This window comes from Melanerpes formicivorus, unplaced genomic scaffold (genome assembly GCF_026170545.1).
Source record: "Melanerpes formicivorus ecotype bairdi unplaced genomic scaffold, bMelFor1.0.p_v2 SCAF_11, whole genome shotgun sequence".
Classification (NCBI taxonomy): domain Eukaryota; kingdom Metazoa; phylum Chordata; class Aves; order Piciformes; family Picidae; genus Melanerpes; species Melanerpes formicivorus.
Window position 1 is genome coordinate 2172682 of NW_027142363.1, and position 17388 is coordinate 2190069.

General features: G+C 39.8%; 1 long non-coding RNA gene across 1 annotated transcript in view; it reads left to right on the top strand.

The window, feature by feature from the left end:
- The first annotated feature begins 4971 nt into the window (after positions 1–4971).
- The window catches only part of LOC137444110 (uncharacterized), a 90056-nt gene continuing 77639 nt past the window's right edge, over positions 4972–17388 (top strand). Inside the window, exon 1 of the long non-coding RNA XR_010988085.1 lies at positions 4972–5030. This is a non-coding gene — a long non-coding RNA (uncharacterized lncRNA). The remainder of the gene's footprint in view (positions 5031–17388) is intronic.

Genomic DNA, 17388 nt, shown 5'->3' on the forward strand with positions numbered 1-17388 from the left:
CTGCTGTAATTGGCACTATTCCTCTAGAAATCTCTGTAAGGATACTGCAGGAATACACTGTCCACATAAATTTTATTCTGCTGCACTGAAATTTCATAAATGCAAGATTTTACACCAGAACAGCCAATTGGCAGGTATTATTAGCAAGCCAGGTCTGTTAATGACTGATGCTCAATGAATGTTAATGAGGAGAACATTCTTTTTCTTCTATTAGAGGCCTCCAAGGTCTAGTTTGGAAACACATCAAAGGGATAAGTTTTATTAAATAAAAATAAAACTAAAACTAGAGACTAAATTCTAAACTATTGTGTTCTAATTTACTTTGATTGTCTTGTTCAGACTTGTTTGATGTTTGACAGCAGAGTACTCGCAGACACACAGCAATGGATTAAAATAGCAGTCTAGCCTATGTACTGTGAAATCTTGCCTGGAAATACATATATAAGGCCTAAAATTTTGTTAAGAAAGTTGAATATATATACATACAAACACACATAGTCTAACTGGTGCCATAAAACCATGGAATTTGTTAACAACAACTTTCAAAACACAATTTGAAATGTGTGAGTGTATACAGACTAATGTCTCTCTTGAAAGACACCTGGCTAAATGTAGTCCATGTCGTTGGTTGGGTTTTTGTTGGCGCCCTTAGAACACAACATGCTCAGCAACACCAAGGGATTACAAATTACACTTCAAAGAACAATGGCATGGCCAAGGGTTCGTTCAAGCAGTAATGACAAACTTAAAGTATCTTCTGTTATTTTTGGTTTGGTTTGGTCAGTTGGGTTTTTTTGTTTGGCTTGGGGTTTGGTTTTCTGTTTTCTGTTTTTTGGTTTGGTTTTTTTTTCACTTTTGGCAAGCATTTGGAACACCCCCAAAACAGGGAAACAGCTGAGTATAGATCATATCTGGAATGCCAGACTTCAACCTTTATAGTTTCTCTAATCAGCAGACTTTCCTAGGTCTAGGAGACCTCAAAATCCTGAGTATGTCACAGTGATTTGGAGAACATAACCATCCTATACATAAAATTGGAAAACTGAAATTTTCTTAAGCTCTTCAGAGTTTTCTTTCTGACAGAGATATCATGAATTCACTTTTTTGTTAGTGGTGTACCGGAACAAACATTAAGATGCTGGTGCTTTCTATGGAATAGAAGTTTGACTAGTTCTACTCAGAAGAAGTTACAATGAATTAAAGAGGGGTTACTTGTGATTGTGAGAGTTTATGCTAACAAATGGATGTCCCATCATCAACTTTCGAATCTCTGCTTCCACAGTAAAGTAAAGTAAGCAAATACAGATGCCTGAAAATGGAATTGTGCCACTGAAATAGGAACATCCTGGAAGGAAAATGTAGTTTTGAAAATACTCAATCTTAAACAGGAATGCTGCAATAAAACAGGCATCAGGAATGATGGTCATAAGAACACATTTTCACAGTCATTGCTGGTGCAAGTAGAACCAGATAGTAAAATATCTTTATAATTACAGCAGAAAAGGGGGAAAACAATGAAAACAGAAGACAAATGAGAAAGAGAAGGAAGTGAGAAAGTCCGGAGGTAATATTTGCAAGTCAGTTTCCCACAGCAGTCCTAAATAATCTTGGTACAGAAGAGGCAAGTAAATGGGGAGGAAAACAAGGCAAAAGTAAAATAACAGTCCTTAAAACAACTGTAACAAAATATGTGTTTTGCCTCCCCACCGCTTCTGGAATTGTCTGCCACCTCCACATCCCATGATATCTTACATATCAGCCATAAGTATTAATGTTCAGGAAGATTATAGCTCTCTCCCAAAGATTTGGTTATATAATTATATGAACTGTAAATACACAGTTTTCCTATGCAATATTCTATGTGCAGTGTATTTGTGGAATCAAAATCTCTATGTTCAGGTCAGTCTTTCAGTCCAAAGCCCTACAGACAAAATTCACCCCGCGTCTGTGCTTGAAGATACCTAGTAGAAGCAGAGGTAGATTTGACAGTACCTAACACCAGCATCCATTTCCCCTGTTGCCAGCTTTGTACATTTCCTTGAGAATCCCATGCTCGGGACATAGCAAGGGCAGGTAGTCTGGGGACAGACCAAAGGGCACAAAGAACAGCCACTGCAAAACCCTGCAAGCCCATAACTCAGCTGCCAAAACTACCCTCTCGATCGTGCCCTTGGGTATTTGGCAGATGATTAATAGTGCTGGAAAACTCTGACTAAAGCTGACTGCACAAGACTTCATAAAAGTTGCACACTTCAAAAGCATTCACAATTGCAGAAGGTCAGACCCTCCTAATGATACTTTGTCTTCAAATGTTTCCCAAGTTTTGGTCAAAATGCTTGGATTATTTTCTTTTCCTTGTTTGCCTGTTCATCTGCTTGGAGTGGATGATCATCCAGAAAGCATTTTTCACGTGGTGCATTTCAAACGGCATCCTCTCAGGAAATTGCTTTGAGCTATGGAAAGGTCATGTATGGGAGCACAGAAATATCAATTGGCAAGAAAACGACTTGATTTCTTATACACTGAAATTGACTTTTAACACATATTTTAAAGTTGAGAGAAATTTGTGCATAGAGATGAATTAAAATAAAGTGTCCAGATAATTATTTTTAAACTGTAGCATACATCTTACATGTCACCACTCCCAATTAATTAATTTTAGATACAGTAATAGCTATCCACAGGTCTGTATGCAAAGCCATTCAATATTTTAACACCACATTTTTAAGGTCAGTTTAGGTCTTACTTCATTGGAAAGAGGAATAAAATTGAATTAAATAATTAGAAACACTTTCAGCTGACAAGTCTAGATGGAATCCAATTTCCAACAGCTTCATCAAATAATTTAGAACCTGTTCAATAATAAAGGGGCTTGGTACAATTGCGGTGTGCTCAGATCTGGCCCGATGTGTGTGATTATCCTCTATCTACTTCCTTGTCCAAACTGATAGAGTATTTTGGTTACAAGTAACTTGGATTTTAAGGTCCTATGCCAAATAGTTCTGATTCAGACCTGCTTTAAAAAACAGTTCAGCAAACTTCCAACAACAGAGCAGTGGAGGGATTTAATGGTATAGGTTTATACTAAATCAGACTTGTTCATCCCTTAGCAATAGAGAAACATGCGTGTCATGGGGCTGCATATTTTCTTGTGAGGCCAGCACATCCTATAGAACAAGGTCATGTCAGCTTTTTAATGAGCAAAAAAGCCCTGCCAAGGCTCTTTCACCTCTAGGGAAGCAGAATACTAACACAGTACCTATTCTTCTTATGAATAATTATCAAGTTTAAGTTCTTAAACCTCAGTGAAATCATACTGAGTTCATTATAATCTCATTTCCTGATCCAGAACCACTTACCTTACTCTTATACTAATGCTGATATCATACATGTACTTAATCAGAGCTACACTTCTCTTTTATGGGAAAAGCAAAGGATGAACTGGTATTATAAGCTGCATTTCAAATGTAAGTGCAGTATGTGATTTATTTCTTTTTTGCCCTATTTTTTTCTCAAACCACAAGATTTTCATAACTACCTAAGTGGAATTTTGTGCTTGAAAACTGGTGGCTCATGCTTTTTTTTTCCATACCCTTCCTCCCACATGCATTATTCTGCGTATATCTGAGAGCAGTTTTTAGCAGTTATCTGGCTTGCTAAAAAAATCTCAGCTCCTAAATCCTTGATGAATGCGTCGCTAAATAGATTGAAAAGGAAAAGACATGCTGATGTGGGTTGCAAATTCATATGGAATTCCTCTAGAGAGGATTTCTCCTACATAGTGAACCCCAATAAAAATACTGCAAAAGAATAAGGTTTTAGGAACAATTTTTCAAGTACAGGCACTTAAAAAAAAGCAGTTTGCTGGTTTATAGCTTTCCCAGATATGGGTTGTTTTTTTTTCCTCAGTAACAAACACACCACTTGCAATCACTACTGTGGATAGCTTTGTGTCTGTTTTTCCCTTGACCATATGTCTGAAAAAGATGCCTGGATTCTGATCTGATTTAATCACTAAAAGCAATGGAGTTGCTAATTGTGTCTGGAATTCAACCTTTTTCTTTCAGAACATCCTTTAGTGGGTGATATAAAAGTCCTTATTTCTGGTGGGGTTTTGTTGTTAGTGTTGTTTTTCTTTTAAATATATCATTGATTATTTCCAGTGTAATGAACTAGGTTTGCTATAATTATTTGATATACTGTTGCTCATGGAGTGGCAATATGTAGCTCTGCCTTGAAAATCACGGCAAAGTACTTCACGTTAAACTTCATGCTGCTTGGTCTAAAGTGTTACCCCTACCCAGTGTACACAGTTTAAAGGTTGCTCCGGTAGCTCTTTGCTGTGTTGGAGTCACTACTGTGTAGGAACAACCACTGGCAGGTTTCCTGGGTTTGATCTTTTCATATGTGGGGCTGCTGGAAATGCTAGCATCTTCACAAGACCTCCAGAGCACTCTGTAGGGTATTTCTCAAGCATACTCTCATTTGGTTGTTTACTTGCATGACATAGCTTCAAACCATCTTTGCCTTCTATACCCTACATAGTCTGAAGACCTTTGATAATGCCTTCCTGCTCTGAGTGTGAGAACAGCCAGATTTATCTGTGTGCTCCAAGTTTTTAGCCCCTTACAGCAGCAGCTGCAATATCCTAACAGTTATACTTTTCTTTTCCCTACAACAAAGCAAGGAAATTTTCAGCTACTATTATTAATCCAAGGAGTAATCCCTACAAAGGCAGCTATGAGATCTGAGGCTAATTGCATAGTCATTTTATCTTGTAGTAGAGCAAATATTTGTTTTTAATGACTTTTTCAAAATTAATTAGTTTCTCTTTGCCTTTCCTATGTTAGAAATTAATTCTTGCAAATAAAAATCATGTCAGGTTTTGCAATATTAAAGCTCCACATGTTTGGGGGTTTTTTGTTTTCTCCCTTTTTTATCATCTGCAGTCAACTGTAAGTGTCGAACCGTGTTGTGAAGTACCCACTCTGCATCTGTATGGCTGTGGTGATCGAGGATCTACCTCTGGGGTGAGAACCTTCTTAGGCACATGTTGCATATTCTTTCTCCTATCCCACAAGCTTAAATTCAGAGACAAACTCCCTAGGATCCTTTCCAGTAGGTTAAAACTTACATTAATATGGGCATTATTTAATCTTTGAATATGTGTACATATACTGAGGCTCAGTTGGTAGCACATAAGACCCATAATGGGAAGGTTGTGAGTTCAAGCCTGCAGTGGGCAGTAGTGTCCTCCCTACTCTAGTCGTGAGGTCTGTGGTAAGAGGTTGGACTTGATGATCTTTGAGGTCCCTTCCAACCTTAGGAATACTGAAATGTAATACGCACACCTAAATGTATGACTCAAAACTGTTGTATGACTTGCTTGTCCAAAGAATGCCTTTCTTACGTATATCCTGCTTGAAAGTTCTCTCGGCTGTGCTTAAATTCATTGCATGTTGAAGGTGTGCAGGTTTGGCAAGATGCAGATTCCTGGCTGCATTATTAATTTTGTTGTAGAATGCACCGAGGTGACAAGCTTCCAGCAACGCAGTCCAAGTCAATTATCTGCATCATTTCAGGTGAAGACATCAGGATTTCAAGCCACTTTTGTCATTTCTCTGTTCCAAGTGGAGCCAGAGCAATCTAATAATCAGAATGTCTGCACAACCTCCCATCTCTCTGGCAACCGGTGTGGCAGTTGCTTTGCTGCATCTAGAGCAGTTTACCTTCTTGGTGATTAGGTCTGGGAAAATTAACCAGTCCTTGTAAACCAAAACCTGCTTTAAACATAGACCTGAATAACCTAAGTTTTGATTCAGTCACACATTTGGCATAAGTCCTGGAGCCCCACATCCCTCTCACCTTCACTTAAAGATTAGACTTCTGCAGAGGGAACTACTTCCTCTGGTAGCATCTCTGAGTGTTGGCTGTATTTCCCTTGAAGATGCCTCCAGGAGGCAAAAGTAATCTGAGGAGCAGACTTTCCAGCTCTGAATCAAGTAAATGAGGAATGAAAGGGTGTCTTGTGTGAAGACCACTTTCTTCAAGTCTTTTCCTACCAGGGCTCTGTGCCTTGGGATATTCTGATAAAAGCTGCTGTATGAAAGAGTGGGATCAACTCAAACCAAACTCTAATAGCCACAATTTGTTTTTGCTTGCATTCATTACTTATTCACAAAAACTTCTTTAGGATCCTAAGTCTTTAGCCAGCAATAAGAATGCCAGTTAAAATCTAACTTCCCGTGTGCATAATGGCACATACACAAGATTGTACTGGTACATTTCACACAAAGAAAAATGCTAACAAAGTGGTGCAGATAATCTAAAACATCCTTCTGATTGCTTAAGAGACAAAGTGTAACATTTGTCAAGGCAATGACACAGGTGGTCTACCTGACATAGCTTTATTAAAGTGATAAGTTTTGGCAGTTTGTTATGTGAAAAATATAGCTGATACTTAAAAAAAAGAAATAATTGAAGAAGGAATTCTTTTTAGAAGTGTATTTCTCTAAAAGGTCAGATAGTAATTTCCTTCATCTCTTCCCCACTCTTCCTTTTCATAGGTTCATGGAATGGATTTGGGTTCAAAGGAACCTTGAAGGTCTCAAAGGAGGGGATATCCATGATCCTCCAGGGAGGATGCAACTTGTTCCACTGTCTCACCACCCTCACTATAAAGAATTTCTTCCTAACAACCAGTCTAAATCTACCCTTCTCAAACTCCAATCCATTGCTTCTTGTCCCATCACATCAAGCCCTTGTAAAATGTTCCTTCCTGTCTTTCTCACAGGCCCTGTTCAGGTACTGGAAGGTCTCTATAATATTTCCCTGTAAACATATTTTCTCCAGGCTTAACAGCCCCAACTCACCGCCTGTCCCCACAGGGGCGGTGCTCCAGTCCTCTGATCATCTTCACAGACCTGCTCTGCACTTGCTCCAGCACTTTGATGCCCTTCTTATGCTGGGGACACCAGAACTGGATGTGATATTCCAGGTGGGGTCTCATGAGAGCAGTGGGTGAGAATCACTTCCCCTTGTTCTGCTGGTCACACTTCTTTTGATGCATCCCAGGATCCTTGGTATATACCATTTTTTAATCCACATGCACCCACTATTTCAGTCTCAACCAACCATTTTCAACATACTTTACTGGATTTGCATCTTACCTGTATCTTTGGAAGATATAGACTGTAACAGATATACTGAGAAAAAAAACCAGTAGTTGTAGACAGACAAAAAATGTCTGAAGGATTCAACTGCTTTTGTAGTCAAATCCTCACATTATCTCCACTTTAAAAGGTATAAAGCATCAAGCTTTATTTCCTAACACACTCTTCAGTTTATCAACTAAATAACAGTTTTATTGCTGGCAAGTCTTACTGAAGAATGAAGATTGAGATTCAGGACCCACAGTCAGCCATTCAATAAATCTGATGAGTTGACATGGGACAATTTTTCATCTAATTTGCACTTTTTAAAATTCATAATATTTTCTTGACTTTATTGCTCTTTGTATTTATCATGGAACTCTGTGATGGGAGAAATGCATTAACACTCCTTCTATAAATTGGATATCCGAGGTGACTAGACAAAAATGCAATATTCATCTATGATAATTAGTGGGTTTCATTCAAATATGATTGTAATTTATGGAGTAATATCCTAGCTAGGTGATTAATTGATCAAAGATGTCTTTCTAGAAGGGCAACATAATCAATATACATCAGCACCAAGGTGCTACAGTGAGTACAATACATTGCAAATTAATGCTCCAGGGTCCCATTTGTCCCAAACATTAGTAATAAATAAATATTAGGCCAAAGTTACAATGTTCCTATAGTAAACCAACCTGAATTAGGAGGATAAATTTGAGCATGACTTTCAGCTGTTCGGTCTGCCAAGAATTCTGCTCACAACTAGTATTTGTTACGCCCTAATGCTTATTTTATTAGCATTATTCCTTTGAAAGATACTGAGATTTCAGTGGCCACAACAGCCCAGTAAGCCTGTTGCTGCAGCTGCTCTCATCATACACAGTCACAGCATTTACACACTGGTGCCTTCTGGCAAGTATCTGAGTGCACCTATCAGCATTTCCTAACACACTTATGTTTATGAGACAAAGCACAAATTCAAGAGCCATTATAAAAAGGGCTTCAAAGGAGTACAGGAAGCTTGATTATCACTTTAGGAAATTATGAACCCTTTAGAATATAGAGGTCACGTGAGAAATTCTTGGAGGCTAGAAAATGCTTTTTAAAGTCTCTTCTTACTACATAATGCTAATCAATTGATTCTTAACAAGCACAGTCTAAAATCCAAGTCAGCTCTGGTAGGTGGCAAAGGTGGTAGGAAAAGATCAGTTTTGCTGGGTTTGGTTTTCTGGTTTGTGCTGGGTTTGGGTCCCCCACCCCGTGTATTTTACTGCACTTCCTCTGCAAATAGGCTAAGATAAGGTAATTGTGTATTGTATTATTAGATTAATTAGATTATTAGCTAAGGTAATTATGCATTGTGCTTATGATATCTCACGTTACATTAAACTCTCATGTCTTTATCTCAGCTCTGAGCTTTGCATGTCACTCTTACCCTCACTTTTTTGTCAAGGGAGCAGGTGGTTTCATCCTTGTGCTAAACCATTGCATCAATGCCATAGGATGATTATTAGCAATGAGGAATATGAAATGTTGGGGGTCGTGCCGTTGGGCACTGGGAACAGTAAGAGAAAACACACAATCTGCTTAAAGCATGGCTGAAACAGGAGACATAATCTCAGGTTTGCAATTTTTCAAGCTAAACCCAGATCAGTCATCTGTTAGCAAATTGCTTCAGACATTGAAATCTTTTTGTTTCTGTCGAATTTGTGTATGCATTTGTAAGGTATGACGAAATGTGTGAAAGAGTAAAAACTTTGCTACAGAAGCAAAGGTAGGGAAGGAAGGACTATCCTTCTTGCAGTGTTTGTTCTTTATGGTGCAAGTCTTCACACAGACACCCCCCCACACCCAAAAAAAAAGGCAGTACCTTTTCTGTAACAATGATCTTGTAAGAACTCTTATTATTGAAGGAGAGTAGCTTCCAGTGATTAAACATAATACAGTTACAAACCTGGTAGTTAAGGTAGGAAAAATATTACTCCCATCTTGAAATACAAATGTCTGCCTGAAAGACATATTGAATAGCTGTCTATGGAAATAAAAACTGTTTCCATAAGCCTAGACGGTTCCACAAGTCTAGTCTGTGTACCTGGGAGAGGGGATTGTCTTTCAGTGCTTGCAGTTAAGGAGAGAAAGCAGAAAAGAACTAATAAAGGGTTAATGATAAGATTATATATAGACATTACCAATGTACAAAAGCATACAGCAAAAAAATGAATATATTTATTCAGACATCAGGCAATTTTAGAGCTCAAGTAATCATTCTTTTTAATAGAATCTCCCTTAAACTAATAGAATCTCCCTTAAACTAATAGAATCTCCCATAAACTATTAGAATCTCCCTTAAATTGGAGCAAAGCTCTATTTCCTGATTTTATGGTACCAATATAATGATTGACATCCTAGCTAACCTCTGCTGGAAATGCAGGGGATTTGTGAGGCACACATTTGTATTTGAGAGTAGAAGGGTTTGAATTAAGCACTTAGTCACATAGTTTTTGGTTAGTGTTAATCATCCCTTTTGTTAGCACTTTTTCTCTTATACCAAATGTAAATATGCATAAGAAAGCAATTAGAATTGGCATCCTGAAAGTCAGAATTTCAATACTCAGTAGTAAAACTATATAACTGCAACAAATATACATTCTCAGCTTCCCAATAATGTGCCACAACATAAATATTCTGAGAATATTCTACTGCTCCATTAAATGCACACTGAAAGGAAAAAGATCACACTTTGTCACATCTACACTCCAGTGTAATGAAACTTGCCACTTCAGGCTATTGTCCAGGAGCACCAAGAAATAGAATCACCCCTTTATAGTGATGATCTATGCTCACATGTTTTGTTTTCTCTGCAAAATCTAATCTTTCTAGAAAATAGATGCCACTTCAGCAATTAAATCTTTAAGACAACAAATCTTTTTCCACTCAGGATGGAAATTGTTGTCATTTGTGGAAGCTGCAAGCGTTTGAAAGCAAAGGCTTCTATTAACGAGACTGGATTGGAATTGTGTGACCATTCGTGATTTGTGAACTTGACAATGATGGGTTTGGAACGAGAAAAAACATAGGAGCAGCTTTCTTTTGATTGTCTTGCAATCAGCAGATAGCCCTCTGTAACTGACTAAAGAACTTGCACTGGTAAGGCACCAACTTGGTGCTAGCATACTTACATTTATTTTCTTAGTTACTACTTTCTTTTGCATTAATGGGAAAGTCATTCAGGGCAAAATCTCGATTCCACTGAAATAGACTGCAACCTTCACTGACCTACTGAAGTCCAAACACAATTTAAATTGGTTGCTTGATGTTTATGAGCAAAATAGAAACAGAATATTGCATCTTTTCTCTTGTGTAGTTTAAACTGTAGGAACTTCGCTGTGCCTGGACTGTATTTGCTACAGACTATGCAAGTGTTTTAAATGCAACTTTTACATTCCTTTTTGCACCTTCTTGATTTGCACACTTTTCAGAGAAAAAAGATGAATTATATATATGTATGTGTGTCTGGAATCATAGAATCAATAAGGTTGGAAAAGACCTCAGAGATCATCGAGTCCAACTTATCACCCAGCACCTCATAGCTAACTAAACCATGGCTTCAAGTGCCACGTCCAATCCCCTCTTGAACACCTCCAGGGATGGGGACTCCACCACCTCCCTGGGCAGCACATTCCAAAGGCCAATTACTCTTTCTGGGAAGAAATTTCTCCTCACCTTGAGCCTAAACTTCCCCTGGCACAGCTTGAGACTGTGTCATCTTGTTCTGGTGCTGCTTGCCTGGGAGAAGAGACCAACTCCCACCTGGCTACAACCACCTTTCAGGGAGTTATAGAGAGCATTACGGTCTCCCCTGAGCCTCCTCTTCTCCAGGCTAAGCAACCCCAGCCTGTAGCACTGCATGGGGTTGCTGTGACCAAAGTGCAGCATCCAGCACTTGGACTTGTTAAATGCCATCCTGTTGGACTCTGACCATCTGTCCAGCCTGTCAAGGTCCCCCTGGAGAACCCTCTAACCCTTGGTCAGAAATGAGGCACCTCTGCTTCTCAGAGCAGAGCAGGCCAGGGCCGCAGCATACCCAAACAAATATGGTATACATTTCATTTACAGCTGTATGTCCCTTGTATCAGCTTTGCCTGTGTCAAGTCGTATTTACCTGCCTCTAAATCCTTTTGTGTCCTTCAGCATTGCTATAAGCAGTAATCACTCCTGTTAGCACACTTCAGTGTTCCTGTATTTCAAGAATCTCTCTTTTTTTCCCTTTTATTTTCCTTTTTTTTAAATTACTATTCCACTTACCCTTATTTAATAATAACATGCATGTATTGCATTTTCCCATGGAATGATGAGGAACCTTTTACTGCCAATTCAAAAGGAGAATTAGATCAAAATTTGTGATTTTTCTGGGATGTGCTCACTGCAATTTCACTCTAAATACTTTCCACAGTCTTTACAGTCTAAATACTTAATAATGTATGAAAACATTTTGGTATTTCATTATGTTTGCAGGTTTGAGGAAGTAAAACATGACCACAGAAACCCTCTGTGGTCTTAATGCATGTCATCTATATATAGTGCACTGAAGAGAACACACTCTCTGTGTTTGAATGTGCTTCTCCAATGAGGTGGCTGTGTTGTTGTTCTACATTTTGTAAAATCACAGGAGGTATGTTCACCAAACCCATTAACAAATCAGGTTTGTGCTCAGACTTCCTGCACACTGTTTTGAAAATTGATCCCTAAGGGCCTAATTAGCTATTATGCACTTTTCCTGCTGAAAAGGAAAAAGGAACTTCTATGCTTAAAATAATGCAGCAGCCAAAATATTCTGAAAGATTGAATTGCTATTATTCAATCTCTCACCTCAGAGCTGAAGAAATCCCACAAGGTTCGATCCCACCATCCAATAGAAGGACCACACAGATTCACCCCACCAGATATATTTGTTATCTGCACACAAAGATGCGTTTTAGCATGTCTTAATCCTGCTAGATGCTGTCCTCTGCACTTATATTGAAATTAAAGCTGAAAAAGGAGAAGCTGGATCCTTCAGAAGAATAAACAGGGGGGGGAGAACAGGGAAGGTGATGATGTCAATGAGCATGAGAAATGTGCATAAAAAGGTGGGATATAATTATAATGACTGTAAAGACTTCATGATGTCAGGAATGGGCATCTTAGCTGCTTTCGTCTCTCAAAAATCACAGCATCACAGTATCACTAAGGTTGGAAGAGACCTCAAAGATCATCGACTCCAACCGGTCACCACAGACCTCATGACTAGACCATGGCACCAAGTGCCACGTCCAATCCCCTCTTGAACACCTCCAGGGATGGTGACTCCACCACCTCCCTGGGCAGCACATTCCAATGATAAATGACTCGCTCGGTGAAGAACTCTACTGACTTGTCCCCAGCATCTAGCAAGGATGTGGCCAGCTCCAGATAAAACATATAAGGACTCGGGATGTTGCTCACTGACAGGTTTCTGAGTGTGGGACTTCTTATATAAAGATTATTCCAAATGTTTGGGATGGGATTTTTCACGATCATTAACACCTGCTTGCTCCCATCCACTCCCAGTCTCACACTGTCCCATTGAACCATGAAGTGACAAGAGGACACAGTCTCAAGCTGCACCAGGGGAAGTTTAAGCTGGAGGTGAGGAGAAAGTTCTTCACTGAGAGATTCATTAGCTATTGGAATGTGCTGCCCAGGGAGGTGGTGGAGTCACCATCCCTGGAGGTGTTCAAGAGGGGATTGGACGTGGCACTTGGTGCCCTGGTCTAGTCATGAGGTCTGTGGTGACAGGTTGGACTTGATGATCTTTGAGGTCTCTTCCAACCTTGGTGATACTGTGATAAAACAGAACAAAATCAGTGATAAAGACATGTTTGCCTTTAGTTTCCTGATAATTAATGTTTCTGCTACATATCACCCGAGCTAAATTTATCCCTTGGTATTTCCACTGATTTCAATACAGTTCAGGCATGATGAACTTCAGTATTCTTCTTTTTCTATAAGGAACTTTATTTTAATGCCAGTACTGCATTATATTATTCCTGTGGGAAGTAGCAAGCAAAGCAGACTGCGATAACATGACCACAGTGTGGAATCACGTGTAGTATCAGCACTGAAAGGGCAAAGGGCAATTTGGTTTGCCTGATGGAAATCTGTGTCACATAAAGCACACCAACCAGCATTTTGCTGGATTATGTATATTTCTCAATTTAATTTCAGACTCTAAGTTCCCATTTTACATTCTCCTAGCTAGTAAGGGTTTTAAATAACTTGCACTTATTGTGTGTTTTGCAATTCTAATGAGATTGAGCAATTATACAGAGATATTTTTTTCCCTCCATTTATTTCTAATTTAATACTTTCCCCAAAGTATGAAATCGAAATAAAATCTTATCAATTCTAAAATAAGGGGAAAGGGTGCAAAATAATATTTATAAGTAGGCCAAAATGGTCAGGACATCTTATCAACCTGCTGTCAGCTTATGAAAAGGAGAGTGAGGGGTGGAAATCTATACTGGTATACAACAGTGAAAAGCTGAATTAATGGCAGTAGTACTTAACAAGACAAACAAAAAAAGAGTTTAAAATTACATTATGTATTAGTGAAGAATGGATCTCACATGATATCCCAGACTTTCAGTATTTGGGGGATGAGAAATGAGCCTTGAGAAGAGAAGGCACAGGGGAGACCTCATAACCATGTCTAAGTACCTAAGGGGTGGCTATCATGAGAAGAGAGACTCCCTTTTTACAGAGAGTAGAGAGAAGGGGTAATGGGTACAAGTTGCTACTGGAGAGATTCAGACTGGATGCCAGAAAAATAATACTCACTATTTGAACTATTAGATATTGGAATAAACTCCCAAGGGAGGTGATGGATTGCCTTGCATTAAACAGTTTCAAGGCTCAGCTTGACAGGGTGCTGGGCCACCTCATTCAAACTATATTCTTATGTGGAAAGGTTGGGCTAGATGATCCTTGAGGTCCCTTCCAACCCAGAATTCTATGAATCTATGAATCTGTGAATCTTAATTGTGGGTGATTTCCAGGGTGCTCCAGTCTCTAGAATAACAGGAGCTGCCTCTAGACTTAGGGTCCTTTAGATGTGCAGAAAGTCAGCCTACCACTTTCCACTCGCTTTACTCAACCGAAGCATCTTCCCTTCACTACGTGCTCCTACCGTTTTCCCACAGATGTTGTTGTCATCACAAATTTACCCTCTACAGGAGCTACCATCTCATGCCAAGCTTACACCTCCTCTGCATTTTTACACAAAGTAGCTGCCAAATTCATTTAACTACACCTCTGGCTATCTTCAGATGAGATGAGGACTGCCAACACCAATTTTCACAGAAGAGAGAGGCAGAGGAAGGTGTCAGCAGCTGCAAGTGGCTGTACTGGTGACAGTTACCCTACTCATTCTCTCACTCCTGAAACAAAGAGAATAACTGTTTGACATAACATATTAACAGAATTGAGAGGTCTGACACATCAACCCAGCTTTAAAATAACTTTATAGCTGCAATGGGACAGGTAGTGTATGGGCAGTTAGCAAAGGGCAGGCACAGACTTTGGCATAGAGTTCTCAAAGTTTGAAAGAAGAAAAAGATGTCTCATTCCATATGATGTATGTGAAAATCACCACTGTAAAGGGCTTTGCTTGGAATCAGGTATGTCTGTGTTGGATGCTAGTGGCAAGGTTTTATTGTCAGGAGAACTTCAAGGGTGGCTTCTTGTGAGAAAAGGCCAGGGGCTGTCCTCTGCTGAACATAGCTGGCTCTGCAACAGACCCACTGCAGACACAGCTGAGCAGATCAGCCAAGCTGGTGGCACCTCTGGCAAAGTGTATGTAGGAAAGGGCAAACTATTTTCTGTTGTCTGAGGAGTGGTGGGGGGGGAAGTTTAAAAGTTTGAGAAACAACCCTTTAAGAACCACGGTGAGAAGGAGGGGAAGGACATGCTGCTGAGTGGAGCAGATATCCACACGGCAGCATGCTGAGGGCCCCATAGCGAAGGAGGAGGGTGCTCTCTGAAGGACCTATGCCCCATGAATAGCCCACACTGGAGCAGGGGAAACAAGAGGAGAAAGAAGCAGCAGAGGGTAGCCCTTAGGGACTGGCCACAGCCCCCATTCCCCAGTCATCTTACTGTGAAGTAGCAGGTAGAGGAACTGAGAAGACAAGAGTGAAGTTGAACCTGAGAAATAGGTTTGAGGGGAAATTATTTTATGGGGTTGTGTTGTCTTTGTTTCTTGCCATACAGATCTGCATTAACTATCAGTAAATTACATTTATTTTCCCCAGGGAGATCAGTTTTACTTGTAACTAGCAAATGATCTCCCTGAGTTTAATTCAAGCCACAAACTTTTTCAGCCTATTTTCTCCCCCACCTTCTTCTGAGGAGGAGCAGTGAGAGAGCAGCTGCATGGGCATCTGGCAGTCAGTCAAGGTCAGCCTGCCACTGTGTGGTTAAATTATGAAGAATTAAAGAAAAGGAAGAGGGCAGTAAGAAATCACTGATTGAAATTGCTGCATCTGGAATATAAAAGCTAATAATTGATAAATGTTCATGGGCAGCTATTATGCTTTGCTTTAAGTAGAATTTAATTTTAGAAATGTGTAAGCTTTCACAGAAGCTTGAGCATGAATGTGACAGACAAAGCACACTTTTTTAATGAAGCCTCAGATATCAGGCCAAAATTCTTGGACAGCTAGAACACATTATTTGGGGGGGGGGGGAAAGCTGTACAAACGAATCACAGAACTGCTGGGTTTGATAATGGTTTATAGTTGCTTTGTTTCGCAGTATTTTTGTTTGGCTGGCTTTTGGTCTTGGTTTTGGTCTGTTTGATTGGGGGGGGGGGTGTCTGGTTTGGGTTGGGTTTGGCTTGTGTTTTTTTAATTTAACCAGCTATGGAGTAATTGTAGCTTAAAATATCTTTTGGGACCATATTTGGAGTAGCACGAGTAACTTGGGATAAAAGAGGAGGAGCTGTCTTTCAGTTCTGTCTGCCATGACTAAAGAGTATTTCCTTAGATTTACATGATAACAACATTACTATACTATTATTTACAGTACATCAAAATCCTATACTACCGCCTGGTTAGGCCACATCTGGAATACGGTGTCCAGTTCTGGGCCCCTCAGTTCAGGAAGGAGGTTGACTTGCTGGGGTGTGTCCAGAGAAGGGCAACGAAGTTGGTGAGGGGTTTGGAACACAGCCCTGTGAGGAGAGGATGAGGGAGCTGGGGTTGCTTAGCCTGGAGAAGAGGAGGATCAGGGCAGACCTTCTTGCTCTCTACAACTACCTGAAGGGAGGTTGTAGGCTGGTGGATGTTGGCCTCTTCTCCCAGGCAGCCAGCACCAGAACAAGAGGACACAGTCTCAAGCTGTGCCAGGGGAGGTTTAGGCTGGAGGTTAGGAAGAAGTTCTACACAGAGAGAGTGATTGCCCATTGGAATGGGCTGCCTGGGGAGGTGGTGGAGTCGCCATCATTGGAGGTGTTCAGAAAGAGACTTGATGGGGTGCTTGGTTGCATGGTTTAGTTGTTTAGGTGGGTTGGATTGGTTGATGGGTTGGACATGATGATCTTGAAGGTCTCTTCCAACCTGGTCTGGTCTATTCTATTCTATTCTATTCTATTCTATTCTATTCTATTCTATTCTATTCTATTCTATAGCTTTAGATAGCAACCCCATCTCATCTCTGCAGCAATCTGGATAAATGAATGATTAACCTGCCCCTAATGATTAAATAAAATGAGTTTAGGAATGAAAATGAAGCACTAAGGTAGTTTTCAAAACCAAAATCCATCTGTTTGCAATAGATCGCAGCAGTGCCAAGGATCTAGATGTAAAATATCCAGCAGGCTGCAGCTGAGGTAAGTCTATTCTCTTCTCTAATGTTTCCCACCAGTTGAACTGCCTTTGAAAAATTCTTATAGACAGGACATAAACCAGAAAAGTTGTCTTTTCTTATTTGGGTTTTCAGGATGTACAAAACAGATTTGCAACTTACTTTCCAATCATGTAATTCATTCTGCCTCCAGGAGAAAAGCGCCTCTAAAAAAGGTTGAGTCACTGTTTCTAGCTTTGGGAGAGATATCCATTGATTGGGGCCATTGGTCTAGCCTAGGGGAGTATTGGGGTTCATTGGAGATGGTTAAATTTTGTCATATGTTTAGCTAGAAATGTCACAGTGTTCA